Raw genomic sequence first — 16,991 nt, 5'->3', positions numbered from 1 at the left:
CCATTGAGATCTGCAAGCGAGGCATAAAAACCATGAACAGAGACAAGGGAGCCTTCATCCTCTCTACCACCTGGACCAGCATCTTGGCGGAGTGAACGGACAGCGGGGGGCGTGACTTGCCTTCATTCTTGTGACAGGTAAGTCACGCCCTCATGGAACATCATCTGATAAAGACGGGTCACAAGGCACCATCATGTGACACTCTGAAGAAGGCGAAAGACTTTCGTATTGTGACATGCTCAAGGCCTAAACACTCATCCGAGCAAATATAAGGTAGATTTTGTTCACCTGCCCGGAGAAAAACATCAACGAAAATAATTTGTATTTGTTTTAACCAGTTGGTGGCGCTACCACTGCGATCAAAAATAAGTTGGCAGCCGTCTTCAGGGCCTGAATATCCTCAAATGTGAAAAATTTCAAGAAGATGGATCATCTGAATCATTTTGCAGGAACTTTTGTTGCCACGGAGAATAATCAGACTCTGCGGCACCGTAATAGCCACGCCCTTCGAAGGAAAGTCACAAAAATAGGGATAGAGTAAGATCAATGTCTTGAGTCTTTTCTAGCCAATTTTCAATCAGATTCGTTAAAAGGGCACCGTGCAGTACGTCAAAATGTAAAAAATGATATTGATTGGCGCAAGGTGTATAACTGAATATAAACATATAGATGTCTTCAGGTACAGACTTTTTATGTATATGTGAAGTTTTGGATTTTTAGCAGCATGTGCAGGAGAGTTATTAAGCATTTTGTCCATTGCGGCGAAGGAAATCTTAAGTGAAAACTTTGAAGCCCCGCCCCCGTCATATAGTATTTCGGAAACAAAAAATTTTAGCCCCAGTGTTTGTCCCAGGTCTTCAGATGCTACAGACAGAATTTTAAGGCAATCAGATGAAGCCTTTAGGATCAGGGTGCAAAAGAATGACCCCTGTAAACATGCAAAAAAGGGCAAAAGTCGGACTTTCAAAAATTCATAACTCACTTCCTGTTCATATTAGACGTTAAAATATCAAATTTTTCGCCATGCCCGATGAGACTGCCAAGTTTGGTGAGTTTTTGTGCATGTTTCGGGGGTCAAAAATGCGATCGAACAATCGGAAAAATAATAATAATAATAATTTCTACAAAAACAATAGGGACTTCGCAGCGGTCGCTGCTCAGGCCCTAATAATAATAATAATAATATTAATAATAATAAAAGTAATAATATTTTCTACAAAAACAATAGGGACCTCGCAGCCGTCGCAGCTCGGGCCCTAATAACAATTTCTAGAAAAACAATAGGGAACTCGCAGCGGTCACTGCTCGGGCCCTAATAATAATAATAATAAAAATAATAATAATTTCCACAAAAACAATGGGGACCTCGTAGCGGTCGCTGCTCAGGCCCTAATAATAATTTCTACAAAAACAATAGGGACCTCGCCGCCGTCGCTGCTCGGGCCCCAATAATAATTTCTACACAAAGTCCATTGTGGTGACCCGCCCCCTTTTAAGTAAATTCAAAATGGCCGACTTCCTGTAAAACCTAGCTCATTGCTCCAAGAGACTTTTTTGTAGGTCTTGGTCTTATACATACAGTGAACCCTCGCTACTTCGCGGTTCACCTTTCGCGGGTTCAGTGCTTCGCGGGTCTAAAAAATATTCGGGGGCATTGTAGTTTCGCCGAGCGGCACGACGGGGCGCTGGAGCGGTTAGACGGCCGGCGTGCGCCGAAGAAGAGCGTGGGCGAAGAGGAGAGTGGACGAAGAAGAGCACGTTCTCCCGGACACGATCGGTGGCGACGTTTCGCGCGGTTCGGACCGTACCAGAGCTCCGGCCAGCGTGCGTGGCAGTTAAGCCGTAGAGGAGCACCTTCCCCGGGCACGGGCGGTGCCAAGCGGCCCCTAAGTTTAACCGAATGGAAGCTCCGGAGGAGGAGGGCATGCTCGCGTCACAATAAGCCGAAGAGGAGCACCTTCCCCGGGCACGGGCGGTTCCAAGCGGCCCCTAAGTTTAACCAAATGGAAGCTCCGGAGGAGGAGGGCATGCTCGCGTCACAGTAAGCCGAAGAGGAGCACCTTCCCCGGGCACGGGCGGTTCCAAGCGGCCCCTAAGTTTAACTGAATGGAAGCTCCGGAGGAGGAGGGCATGCTCGCGTCACAGTAAGCCGAAGAGGAGCACCTTCCCCGGGCACGGGCGGTGCCAAGCGGCCCCTAAGTTTAACCGAATGGAAGTTCCGGGGGAGGAGGGCGGGCGTGTGTCACAGTTAAGCCGAATTGGAGCACCTCTTCCGCCCGGGCACGAGCGGAGCGCGAGGCTGTCAGTTATGAATGAATAAATGAATAAATAAATAAAGAATGCCACCTTTCATTTCACAGGGCACACCGGACGGCGTACCAGCAGGTAAAAGTCGGAGTAATTAAATAAATACAAAAAGAATGGCTGGGGAATAAAAAAATAATACGTTTTAATAATAATTTGTTTTTTTTGTTATAAAATGAATTTCACTCTCTCTCTCCCCGTATATATATATATATATATATATATATATATATATATATTTATTATATATATTGTATATTTTTTTTAAGCATTTTTGAAGGTGCGCCGCTACTTCGCGGATTTTCAGTTTTCGCGGGTGGTCTCGGTCCCCATTAACCGCGATAACCGAGGGTTCACTGTACTCCATAAAATTTACAAAAAGCGAGGTGAAACACTCAATCAGGGCTGCTTTTTTGAACATTTCTCGAGGGCCATGGCGAGCCATTTCAAAAAAGCTGCACAACTAACGTATAAAATATTGATAAATTTGCTCGGCCTGATGTGTGTGTAAAGTTTCACGAGTTGTCGTTCATATTTAGAACCTCATGATCAGCGTTGTTTTATTGCCGAACAGTGCAATGCCACTCCCACAACTTTTCACGAAAAAGGACTAATTTCGTATTGTGACATCCTCATGGCCGAAACAGTCATCCGAGCATATATGAGGGCGACCTTGTTGAGTTGCACGGAGAAAAACATCCAAGAAAATAACTTGTATTAGCTTTTACCAGTTGGTGGCGCTACTACTACGATGAAAAATAAGTCGGTAGATGTCTTCAGGGCTGAAGTATCCTCAAATGTGTACAACTTCGAGAAGATAGGATCATCTGAGTCATGTTGCCGGAGCTTTTGTTGCCACAGAGTACAATCGGACTTTTCAGCACCTTAATAGCCACGCCTTTTGCCAAAACGTCACAAAATTCGGCAGAGAGTAAGATCATTGTCTTGAGTCTTTTCTGACTAATTTTCAGTCGGATTCGTCAAAAGGGCACCGTGCAGTACGTGAAAATTAAAATAAAAACAAATTTTTGATTCCACTTGGCGGCGCTGTGTGTATAACAAAATAATAACATTAAGATGTCTTCAGGTCGGGACGTTTTATTTACAGGTGAAGGTTTGGATTTTTAGGAGCATGTGCAGGGGAGTTATTAAGCATTCATTTATTTGTATTAGGTTCATTTTGTCTTCTTATTATTGATATTTGACTGATTCATAAAAAGCAGACAATTATGTTTTAGGTTAATTTTTTACCTGACATGTTTCGGCGAGTCTTTTGCCTTCTTCAGAGTGTCGCATGATGGTGTCTTGAGACCCGTCTTTATCAGCTGATGTTCCATGAGGGTGTGACTTACCTGTCAAAAAAATGAAAAAATCAGAGCAGTAAAAGAACAAGCACAACATGAACATTACAAATCAGCAATCACTGACCACTGCAAAAGGGAAAACCACATCATGGACCGGGAGAAGGGCAGGGTCATCCGCACCGAAGAGAACAAACAACAGCGCTGGATCAGAGAGGCCATTGAGATCTGCAAGCGAGGCATAAAAACCATGAACAGAGACAAGGGAGCCTTCATCCTCTCTACCACCTGGAGCAGCATTTTGGCGGAGTGAACGGACAGCGGGGGGCGTAACTTGCCTTCATTCTTGTGACAGGTAAGTCACGCCCTCATGGAACATCAGCTGATAAAGACGGGCCACAAGACACCATCATGTGACACTCTGAAGAAGGCGAAAGACTTTCGTATTGTGACATCCTCAAGGCCTAAACACTCATCCGAGCAAATGTAAGGTAGATTTTGTTAACCTGCCCGGAGAAAAAAATCAACGAAAATAATTTGTATTTGTTTTAACCAGTTGGTGGCGCTACCACTGCGATCAAAAATAAGTTGGCAGCCGTCTTCAGGGCCTGAATATCCTCAAATGTGAAAAATTTCGAGAAGATGGATCATCTGAATCATTTTGCAGGAACTTTTGTTGCCACGGAGAATAATCAGACTCTGCGGCACCGTAATAGCCACGCCCTTCGAAGGAAAGTCACAAAAATAGGGATAGAGTAAGATCAATGTCTTGAGTCTTTTCTAGCCAATTTTCAATCAGATTCGTTAAAAGGGCACCGTGCAGTACGTCAAAATGTAAAAAATGATATTGATTGGCGCAAGGTGTATAACTGAATATAAACATATAGATGTCTTCAGGTACAGACTCTTTATGTACATGAATAGAATAGAAATAGAAATCCCTTTATTGTTATTGTACACAAGTGTGCAACGAGATTAGAGGGCTCCCCTCTCCAGTGCAATACAACAATAATACAGACAAATATATAAATTAGATGAATAAATAAGAATGGAATAAGAAGTTTTGGATTTTTAGCAGCATGTGCAGGAGAGTTATTAAGCATTTTGTCCATTGCGGCGAAGGAAATCTTAAGTGAAAACTTTGATGCCCCGCCCCCGTCATATAGTATTTCGGAAACAAAAAATTTTAGCCCAAGTGTTTGTGCCAGGTCTTCAGATGCTACAGACAGAATTTTAAGGCAATCAGATGAAGCCTTTAGGATCAAGGTGCAAAAGAATGACCCCTGTAAACATGCAAAAAAGGGCAAAAGTCGGACTTTCAAAAATTCATAACTCACTTCCTGTTCATATTAGACGTTAAAATATCAAATTTTTCGCCATGCCCGATGAGACTGCCAAGTTTGGTGAGTTTTTGTGCATGTTTCGGGGGTCAAAAATGCGATCGAACAATCGGAAAAATAATAATAATAATAATTTCTACAAAAACAATAGGGACTTCGCAGCGGTCGCTGCTCAGGCCCTAATAATAATAATAATAATAATAATAATAAAAGTAATAATATTTTCTACAAAAACAATAGGGACCTCGCCGCGGTCGCTGCTCGGGCCCCAATAATAATTTCTACACAAAGTCCATTGTGGAGACCCGCCCCCTTTTAAGTAAATTCAAAATGGCCGACTTCCTGTAAAACCTAGCTCATTGCTCCAAGAGACTTTTTTGTAGGTCTTGGTCTTATACATACAGTGAACCCTCGCTACTTCGAGGTTCACCTTTCGCGGGTTCAGTGCTTCGCGGGTCTAAAAAATATTCGGGGGCATTGTAGTTTCGCCGAGCGGCACAACGGGGCGCTGGAGCGGTTAGACGGCCGGCGGGCGCCGAAGAAGAGCGTGGGCGAAGAGGAGAGTGGACGAAGAAGAGCACGTTCCCCCGGACACGATCGGTGGCGACGTTTCGCGCGGTTCGGACCGTACCAGAGCTCCGGCCGGCGTGCGTGGCAGTTAAGCCGTAGAGGAGCACCTTCCCCGGGCACGGGCGGTTCCAAGCGGCCCCTGAGTTTAACCGAATGGAAGCTCCGGAGGAGGAGGGCATGCTCGCGTCACAGTAAGCCGAAGAGGAGCACCTTCCCCGGGCACGGGCGGTTCCAAGCGGCCCCTAAGTTTAACCGAATGGAAGCTCCGGAGGAGGAGGGCATGCTCGCGTCACAGTAAGCCGAAGAGGAGCACCTTCCCCGGGCACGGGCGGTGCCAAGCGGCCCCTAAGTTTAACAGAATGGAAGCTCCGGGGGAGGAGGACGGGCGTGTGTCACAGTTAAGCCAAATTGGAGCACCTCTTCTGCCCGGGCACGAGCGGAGCGCGAGGCTGTCAGTTATGAATGAATAAATGAATAAATAAATAAAGAATGCCACCTTTCATTTCACAGGGCACACCGGACGGCGTACCAGCAGGTAAAAGTCGGAGTAATTAAATAAATACAAAAAGAATGGCTGGGGAATAAAAAAATAATACGTTTTAATAATAATTTGGTTTTTTTGTTATAAAATGAATTTCACTCTCTCTCTCCCCGTATATATATATATATATATATATATATATATATATATATATATATATATATATATTTATTATATATATTGTATATTTTTTTTAAGCATTTTTGAAGGTGCGCCGCTACTTCGCGGATTTTCAGTTTTCGCGGGTGGTCTCGGTCCCCATTAACCGCGATAACCGAGGGTTCACTGTACTCCATAAAATTTACAAAAAGCGAGGTGAAACACTCAACCAGAGCTGCTTTTTTTTAACATTTCTCGAGGGCCATGGCGAGCCATTTAAAAAAAGCTGCACAACTAACGTATAAAATATTGATAAATTTGCTCGGCCTGATGTGTGTGTAAAGTTTCACGAGTTGTTGTTCATATTTAGAACCTCATAATCAGCGTTGTTTTATTGCCGAACAGTGCAATGCCACTCCCACAACTTTTCACGAAAAATCACGAATTTCGTATTGTGACATCCTCATGGCCGAAACAGTCATCCGAGCATATATGAGGGCGACCTTGTTGAGTTGCACGGAGAAAAACATCCAAGAAAATAACTTGTATTAGCTTTTACCAGTTGGTGGCGCTACTACTACGATGTAAAATAAGTTGGTAGATGTCTTCAGGGCTGAAGTATCCTCAAATGTGTACAACTTCGAGAAGATAGGATCATCTGAGTCATGTTGCCGGAGCTTTTGTTGCCACAGAGTACAATTGGACTTTTCAGCACCTTAATAGCCACGCCTTTTGCCAAAACGCCACAAAATTCGGCAGAGAGTAAGATCATTGTCTTGAGTCTTTTCTGACTAATTTTCAGTCGGATTCGTCAAAAGGGCACCATGCAGTACGTGAAAATTAAAATAAAAACAAATTTTTGATTCCACTTGGCGGCACTGTGTGTATAACAAAATAATAACATTAAGATGTCTTCAGGTCGGGACGTTTTATTTACAGGTGAAGGTTTGGATTTTTAGGAGCATGTGCAGGGGAGTTATTAAGCATTCATTTATTTGTATTAGGTTCATTTTGTCTTCTTATTATTGATATTTGACTGATTCATTAAAAGCAGACAATTATGTTTTAGGTTAATTTTTTACCTGACATGTTTCGGCGAGTCTTTCGCCTTCTTCAGAGTGTCGCATGATGGTGTCTTGAGCTGATGTTCCATGAGGGTGTGACTTACCTGTCAAAAAAATGAAAAAATCAGAGCAGTAAAAGAACAAGCACAACATGAACATTACAAATCAGCAATCACTGACCACTGCAAAAGGGAAAACCACATCATGGACCGGGAGAAGGGCAGGGTCATCCGCACAGAAGAGAACAAACAACAGCGCTGGATCAGAGAGGCCATTGAGATCTGCAAGCGAGGCATAAAAACCATGAACAGAGACAAGGGAGCCTTCATCCTCTCTACCACCTGGACCAGCATCTTGGCGGAGTGAACGGACAGCGGGGGGCGTGACTTGCCTTCATTCTTGTGACAGGTAAGTCACGCCCTCATGGAACATCAGCTGATAAAGACGGGTCACAAGACACCATCATGTGACACTCTGAAGAAGGCGAAAGACTTTCGTATTGTGACATGCTCAAGGCCTAAACACTCATCCGAGCAAATATAAGGTAGATTTTGTTAACCTGCCCGGAGAAAAACATCAACGAAAATAATTTGTATTTGTTTTAACCAGTTGATGGCGCTACCACTGCGATCAAAAATAAGTTGGCAGCCGTCTTCAGGGCCTGAATATCCTCAAATGTGAAAGATTTCCAGAAGATGGATCATCTGAATCATTTTGCAGGAACTTTTGTTGCCACGGAGAATAATCAGACTCTGCGGCACCGTAATAGCCACGCCCTTTGAAGGAAAGTCATAAAAATAGGGATAGAGTAAGATCAATGTCTTGAGTCTTTTCTAGCCAATTTTCAATCGGATTCGTTAAAAGGGCACCGTGCAGTACGTCAAAATGTAAAAATTTATATTGATTGGCGCAAGGTGTATAACTGAATATAAACATATAGATGTCTTCAGGTACCGACTCTTTATGTACATGTGAAGTTTTGGATTTTTAGCAGCACGTGCAGGAGAGTTATTAAGCATTTTGTCCATTGCGGCGAAGGAAATCTTAAGTGAAAACTTTGAAGCCCCGCCCCCGTCATATAGTATTTCGGAAATAAAAAATTTCAGCCCCAGTGTTTGTCCCAGGTCTTAAGATGCTCCAGACAGAACTTTAAGGCAATCAGATGAAGCCTTTAGGATCAGGGTGCAAAAGAATGACCCCTGTAAACATGCAAAAAAGGGCAAAAGTCGGACTTTCAAAAATTCATAACTCACTTCCTGTTCATATTAGACGTTAAAAAATATCAAATTTTTCGCCATGCCCGATGAGACTGCCAAGTTTGGTGAGTTTTTGTGCATGTTTCGGGGGTCAAAAATGCGATCAAACAATCGGAAAAATAATAATAATAATAATTTCTACAAAAACAATAGGGACTTCGCAGCGGTCGCTGCTCAGGCCCTAATAATAATAATAATAATAATAATAAAAGTAATAATAATTTCTACAAAAACAATAGGGACCTCGCCGCGGTCGCTGCTCGGGCCCCAATAATAATTTCTACACAAAGTCCATTGTGGAGACCCGCCCCCTTTTAAGTAAATTCAAAATGGCCGACTTCCTGTAAAACCTAGCTCATTGCTCCAAGAGACTTTTTTGTAGGTCTTGGTCTTATACATACAGTGAACCCTCGCTACTTCGAGGTTCACCTTTCGCGGGTTCAGTGCTTCGCGGGTCTAAAAAATATTCGGGGGCATTGTAGTTTCGCCGAGCGGCACGACGGGGCGCTGGAGCGGTTAGACGGCCGGCGGGCGCCGAAGAAGAGCGTGGGCGAAGAGGAGAGTGGACGAAGAAGAGCACGTTCCCCCGGACACGATCGGTGGCGACGTTTCGCGCGGTTCGGACCGTACCAGAGCACCGGCCGGCGTGCGTGGCAGTTAAGCCGTAGAGGAGCACCTTCCCCGGGCACGGGCGGTTCCAAGCGGCCCCTGAGTTTAACCGAATGGAAGCTCCGGAGGAGGAGGGCATGCTCGCGTCACAGTAAGCCGAAGAGGAGCACCTTCCCCGGGCACGGGCGGTTCCAAGCGGCCCCTAAGTTTAACCGAATGGAAGCTCCGGAGGAGGAGGGCATGCTCGCGTCACAGTAAGCCGAAGAGGAGCACCTTCCCCGGGCACGGGCGGTGCCAAGCGGCCCCTAAGTTTAACCGAATGGAAGCTCCGGGGGAGGAGGGCGGGCGTGTGTCACAGTTAAGCCGAATTGGAGCACCTCTTCTGCCCGGGCACGAGCGGAGCGCGAGGCTGTCAGTTATGAATGAATAAATGAATAAATAAATAAAGAATGCCACCTTTCATTTCACAGGGCACACCGGACGGCGTACCAGCAGGTAAAAGTCGGAGTAATTAAATAAATACAAAAAGAATGGTTGGGGAATAAAAAAATAATAAGTTTTAATAATAATTTGTTTTTTTTGTTATAACATGAATTTCACTCTCTCTCTCTCTCTCTCCCCCCGTATATATATATATATATATATATATATATATATATATATTTATATATTTATTATATATATTGTATATTTTTTTAAAGCATTTTTGAAGGTGCGCCGCTACTTCGCGGATTTTCAGTTTTCGCGGATGGTCTCGGTCCCCATTAACCGCGATAACCGAGGGTTCACTGTACTCCATAAAATTTACAAAAAGCGAGGTGAAACACTCAACCAGGGCTGCTTTTTTGAACATTTCTCGAGGGCCATGGTGAGCCATTTCAAAAAAGCTGCACAACTAACGTATAAAATATTGATAAATTTGCTCGGCCTGATGTGTGTGTAAAGTTTCACGAGTTGTTGTTCATATTTAGAACCTCATAATCAGCGTTGTTTTATTGCCGAACAGTGCAATGCCACTCCCACAACTTTTCATGAAAAAGGACAAATTTCGTATTATGACATCCTCATGGCCCGAAACAGTCATCCGAGCATATATGAGGGCGACCTTGTTGAGTTGCACGGAGAAAAACATCCAAGAAAATAACTTGTATTAGCTATTAGCAGTTGGTGGCGCTACTACTACGATGAAAAATAAGTTGGTAGATGTCTTCAGGGCTTAAGTATCCTCAAATGTGTGCAACTTCGAGAAGATAGGATCATCTGACTCATGTTGCTGGAGCTTTTGTTGCCACAGAGTACAATCGGACTTTTCAGCACCGTAATAGCCACGCCTTTTGCCAAAACGTCACAAAATTCGGCAGAGAGTAAGATCATTGTCTAGAGTCTTTTCTGACTAATTTTCAGTCGGATTCGTCAAAAGGGCACCGTGCAGTACGTGAAAATTAAAATAAAAAAAATTTTTTGATTCCACTTGGCGGCACTGTGTGTATAACAAAATAATAACATTAAGATGTCTTCAGGTCGGGACGTTTTATTTACAGGTGAAGGTTTGGATTTTTAGGAGCATGTGCAGGGGAGTTATTAAGCATTCATTTATTTGTATTAGGTTCATTTTGTCTTCTTATTATTGATATTTGACTGATTCATTAAAAGCAGACAATTATGTTTTAGGATAATTTTTTACCTGACATGTTTCGGCGAGTCTTTCGCCTTCTTCAGAGTGTCGCATGATGGTGTCTTGAGCTGATGTTCCATGAGGGTGTGGCTTACCTGTCAAAAAAATGAAAAAAATCAGAGCAGTAAAAGAACAAGCACAACATGAACATTACAAATCAGCAATCACTGACCACTGCAAAAGGGAAAACCACATCATGGACCGGGAGAAGGGCAGGGTCATCCGCACAGAAGAGAACAAACAACAGCGCTGGATCAGAGAGGCCATTGAGATCTGCAAGCGAGGCATAAAAACCATGAACAGAGACAAGGGAGCCTTCATCCTCTCTACCACCTGGACCAGCATCTTGGCGGAGTGAACGGACAGCGGGGGGCGTGACTTGCCTTCATTCTTGTGACAGGTAAGTCACGCCCTCATGGAACATCAGCTGATAAAGACGGGTCACAAGACACCATCATGTGACACTCTGAAGAAGGCGAAAGACTTTTGTATTGTGACATGCTCAAGGCCTAAACACTCATCCGAGCAAATATAAGGTAGATTTTGTTAACCTGCCCGGAGAAAAACATCAACGAAAATAATTTGTATTTGTTTTAACCAGTTGGTGGCGCTACCACTGCGATCAAAAATAAGTTGGCAGCCGTCTTCAGGGCCTGAATATCCTCAAATGTGAAAAATTTCGAGAAGATGGATCATCTGAATCATTTTGCAGGAACTTTTGTTGCCACGGAGAATAATCAGACTCTGCGGCACCGTAATAGCCACGCCCTTCGAAGGAAAGTCACAAAAATAGGGATAGAGTAAGATCAATGTCTTGAGTCTTTTCTAGCCAATTTTCAATCAGATTCGTTAAAAGGGCACCGTGCAGTACGTCAAAATGTAAAAAATGATATTGATTGGCGCAAGGTGTATAACTGAATATAAACATATAGATGTCTTCAGGTACAGACTCTTTATGTACATGTGAAGTTTTGGATTTTTAGCAGCATGTGCAGGAGAGTTATTAAGCATTTTGTCCATTGCGGCGAAGGAAATCTTAAGTGAAAACTTTGAAGCCCCGCCCCTGTCATATAGTATTTCGGAAACAAAAAATTTTAGCCCCAGTGTTTGTCCCAGGTCTTCAGATGCTACAGACAGAATTTTAAGGCAATCAGATGAAGCCTTTAGGATCAGGGTGCAAAAGAATGACCCCTGTAAACATGCAAAAAAGGGCAAAAGTCGGACTTTCAAAAATTCATAACTCACTTCCTGTTCATATTAGACGTTAAAATATCAAATTTTTCGCCATGCCCGATGAGACTGCCAAGTTTGGTGAGTTTTTGTGCATGTTTCGGGGGTCAAAAATGCGATCGAACAATCGGAAAAATAATAATAATAATAATTTCTACAAAAACAATAGGGACTTCGCAGCGGTCGCTGCTCAGGCCCTAATAATAATAATAATAATATTATTAATAATAAAAGTAATAATATTTTCTACAAAAACAATAGGGACCTCGCAGCCGTCGCAGCTCGGGCCCTAATAACAATTTCTAGAAAAACAATAGGGACCTCGCAGCGGTCACTGCTCGGGCCCTAATAATAATAATAAAAATAATAATAATTTCCACAAAAACAATGGGGACCTCGTAGCGGTCGCTGCTCGGGCCCTAATAATAATTTCTTCAAAAACAATAGGGACCTCGCCGCCGTCGCTGCTCGGGCCCCAATAATAATTTCTACACAAAGTCCATTGTGGTGACCCGCCCCCTTTTAAGTAAATTAAAAATGGCCGACTTCCTGTAAAACCTAGCTCATTGCTCCAAGAGACTTTTTTGTAGGTCTTGGTCTTATACATACAGTGAACCCTCGCTACTTCGCGGTTCACCTTTCGCGGGTTCAGTGCTTCGCGGGTCTAAAAAATATTCGGGGGCATTGTAGTTTCGCCGAGCGGCACGACGGGGCGCTGGAGCAGTTAGACGGCCGGCGTGCGCCGAAGAAGAGCGTGGGCGAAGAGGAGAGTGGACGAAGAAGAGCACGTTCCCCCGGACACGATCGGTGGCGACGTTTCGCGCGGTTTGAACCGTACCAGAGCTCCGGCCGGCGTGCGTGGCAGTTAAGCCGTAGAGGAGCACCTTCCCCGGGCACGGGCGGTGCCAAGCGGCCCCTAAGTTTAACCGAATGGAAGCTCCGGAGGAGGAGGGCATGCTCGCGTCACAGTAAGCCGAAGAGGAGCACCTTCCACAGGCACGGGCGGTTCCAAGCGGCCCCTAAGTTTAACCGAATGGAAGCTCCGGAGGAGGAGGGGATGCTCGCGTCACAGTAAGCCGAAGAGGAGCACCTTCCCCGGGCACGGGCGGTTTCAAGCGGCCCCTAAGTTTAACTGAATGGAAGCTCCGGAGGAGGAGGGCATGCTCGCGTCACAGTAAGCCGAAGAGGAGCACCTTCCCCGGGCACGGGCGGTGCCAAGCGGCCCATAAGTTTAACCGAATGGAAGTTCCGGGGGAGGAGGGCGGGCGTGTGTCACAGTTAAGCCGAATTGGAGCACCTCTTCCGCCCGGGCACGAGCGGAGCGCGAGGCTGTCAGTTATGAATGAATAAATGAATAAATAAATAAAGAATGCCACCTTTCATTTCACAGGGCACACCGGACGGCGTACCAGCAGGTAAAAGTCGGAGTAATTAAATAAATACAAAAAGAATGGCTGGGGAATTAAAAAATAATATGTTTTAATAATAATTTGTTTTTTTTTGTTGTAACATGAATTTCACTCTCTCTCTCCCCGTATATATATATATATATATATATATATATATATATATATATATATATATATATATATATATATATATATATATATATATATATATATATATATATATATAAATTTGCTCGGCCTGATGTGTGTGTAAAGTTTCACGAGTTGTCGTTCATATTTACAACCTCATAATCAGCGTTGTTTTATTGCCGAACAGTGCAATGCCACTCCCACAACCTTTCACGAAAAAGGACGAATTTCGTATTGTGACATCCTCATGGCCGAAACAGTAATCCGAGCATATATGAGGGCGACCTTGTTGAGTTGCACGGAGAAAAACATCCAAGAAAATAACTTGTATTAGCTTTTACCAGTTGGTGGCGCTACTACTACGATGAAAAATAAGTTGGTAGAAGTCTTCAGGGCTGAAGTATCCTCAAATGTGTACAACTTCGAGAAGATAGGATCATCTGAGTCATGTTGCCGGAGCTTTTGTTGTCACAAAGTACAATCGGACTTTTCAGCACCGTAATAGCCACGCCTTTTGCCAAAACGTCACAAAATTCGGCAGAGAGTAAGATCATTGTCTTGAGTCTTTTCTGACTAATTTTCAGTCGGATTCGTCAGAAGGGCACCGTGCAGTACGTGAAAATTAAAATAAAAACAAATTTTTGATTCCACTTGGCGGCGCTGTGTGTAAAACAAAATAATAACATTAAGATGTCTTCAGGTCGGGACGTTTTATTTACAGGTGAAGGTTTGGATTTTTAGGAGCATGTGCAGGGGAGTTATTAAGCATTCATTTATTTGTATTAGGTTCATTTTGTCTTCTTATTATTGATATTTGACTGATTCATTAAAAGCAGACATTTATGTTTTAGGTTAATTTTTTACCTGACATGTTTCGGCGAGTCTTTCGCCTTCTTCAGAGTGTCGCATGATGGTGTCTTGAGCTGATGTTCCATGAGGGTGTGACTTACCTGTCAAAAAAATGAAAAAAATCAGAGCAGTAAAAGAACAAGCACAACATGAACATTACAAATCAGCAATCACTGACCACTGCAAAAGGGAAAACCACATCATGGACCGGGAGAAGGGCAGGGTCATCCGCACAGAAGAGAACAAACTACAGCGCTGGATCAGAGAGGCCATTGAGATCTGCAAGCGAGGCATAAAAACCATGAACAGAGACAAGGGAGCCTTCATCCTCTCTACCACCTGGAGCAGCGTCTTGGCGGAGTGAATGGACAGCGGGGGGCGTGACTTGCCTTCATTCTTGTGACAGGTAAGGCACCTTCATGGAACATCAGCTGATAAAGACAGGTCACAAGACACCATCACAGGGTTCGAAGTTAACTTTAAAAACTGCTTGCCCATAGGGCAAGTGCCACTAAAATTTGCCTTGCCCGAGTGGCCAAATTACTTGCCCAACTTGGGCAAGTGACAATTTTTTTTCTCTTGCCCTGAGTGACTTTTTGTATGACAAAGTGTCTAATTACAAATTGCATGAATTTTTTGTTCGGACAGTTCCCGCCTAGAAAGAATTAAAAATACGTTACAATCATAAGGGTTGCTTATAGAAAAATGTATCATGTATTAACACATTAATTAGGTGTCTGCTGACCCAGGATTATGTTATTGTTATGTTATGTTATATATGAAAGAGAATGTGGAATGACACTGAACGATGGAAGGTGGAAGGATGTGGAAAGATTGTGAATGACATTGAATGATTTGGAATGACACTGAAAGATTTTGAATAATACTGAATGACACTGAATGAAGTAAAACTTTCTGGGAACGGGCCAATTCAAGATAGCTGCCGCACTGTGGGGGAGGCTTTGGTACCAAATTTGGAAAGAGACCCAAACGGTTGGGTCCATTTTATATCAGTGTGGGGGTGAAACGTTGGTCTCGGCGGAGCTGTCTGAATATTGGAGAAGTTAGAAGACAAAGTAAAACAGAACAATTAAAATCACTCTTCAAATACATATTGTTTGGTGGGCAGAGCATGATTTACAGCTCACCATTTTATTGCATGCACCAAGCATGTTATACATTTTTCTGTCCATGGGATGGCGTAGTCAAGAAAAATGAAGCATCTCGAAGCCCATTCGTGTGTGAAGTATTTCCCTGCAGGGCTTGGCTGCTTTATGGGGCTTCATTTTGCCATCACTAGTTTTAGATAGTTTTAATTTTTGAAAGAGCATTTTTGTTTTAGTATTAAGGTAGGCCAGAAATGGAATGAAATGCAGAGATAGAAATGACACAGGAAAAATTTGGCTAGAAGGGCTATAATTTTCATTAAAGCAGAGAAGAAAATAGAAACTACAAAAAACATTGATGTGTACTTGTCCACTTTAAGGTAGAACTGGTTGAAGTGAAATGAGTCACAAGATTGGAAAAATAGGAAATAAAATAGAATTAACATGTTCATTTTTGTGATAAGAAATTTGTGATTAGGTGAAAAGGGGAAAAAAAAGAGAATTACAGGCTTTTCAAATAAAACAACCTAATTTAAATTGGCCAACTTGTAAAATGGAAAAGAAAATTCTAAATTATGCACAGAAAGCATGAACGTGTTGGGCAGAAGGAAGGAAAAAGAAAAGAAAGAAAGGAGGAAGCAGTAAGTCTTGTTACAAAACATTAACTTTTCAGGACGAGTTGTGGTAGCAATGGAGGATCACGTGACGTAAAAAGTCAAACATAAAAGTGTGTGTAGAAGGAGTTCTACATCAACATGCGTTTTACTCATTAGGCCGTGATACACTGACAAAATTGGACTTCAATAGAATTAATAAGCACGGGCGAATTCAAACAAACGTCAAAACTTTAAAGGGGCGCATTGTCAGTGATAAGAAAGAGAAAAGATATTGCCAGACCACTTTTCTGTAAAAACTTTCCTTGGGACGCCTCGGTGACCCCCATTAAATCCCTGACCCTTCATAGATAAAGTTGAGGCCCAGTGCCTCTCAGGGCTGTAATTTATGTGGCAGAGAAAGGTCCACAACAAGCCTTGGTAATCTTTAAAACAGTATCGTCATGGCCATGGAATGGGTTGTGTATGTTGGAACTTGTGAAGATACACTACAAGATTGTATCGACAAAGCATCTTAACGCACTACCAAATTATTATAAGCCATTTGAGCAAAACAGTGACTGCAAAAAATGACTTCATTAGCCTGGGTTACTGCAGGAACCAGGGCAAAATGAATTCATTTGCATATTTAGTCACAACAATTTGGATTTCGTGGCAGAGAACCACTTAGAGTGTGATTAAGAGCTTTCACTGCTGCTTTAAGGAATCAAAAAATTACATTCTTTTCCCACCACATTCACATTGCACGCCGGCCTAATTGTCACAGGGACACATTATACTGATAAGTTGCGGTGCATTTCAGCCCAGCGTCATTTTTTCCCCGCATCATCTAGGAGGCGCCACACGACTGTGGAGCCGTCCAAATTATCACCAAACCGCGACTTGACCTTCCTCC

The sequence above is a fragment of the Idiotropiscis lumnitzeri genome, unplaced genomic scaffold, assembly GCF_059441095.1.
Source record: "Idiotropiscis lumnitzeri isolate Australia: NSW breed Sydney's pygmy pipehorse unplaced genomic scaffold, RoL_Ilum_1.0 HiC_scaffold_141, whole genome shotgun sequence".
NCBI lineage: Eukaryota > Metazoa > Chordata > Actinopteri > Syngnathiformes > Syngnathidae > Idiotropiscis > Idiotropiscis lumnitzeri.
Note: the sequence above shows the minus strand (reverse complement) of the source record.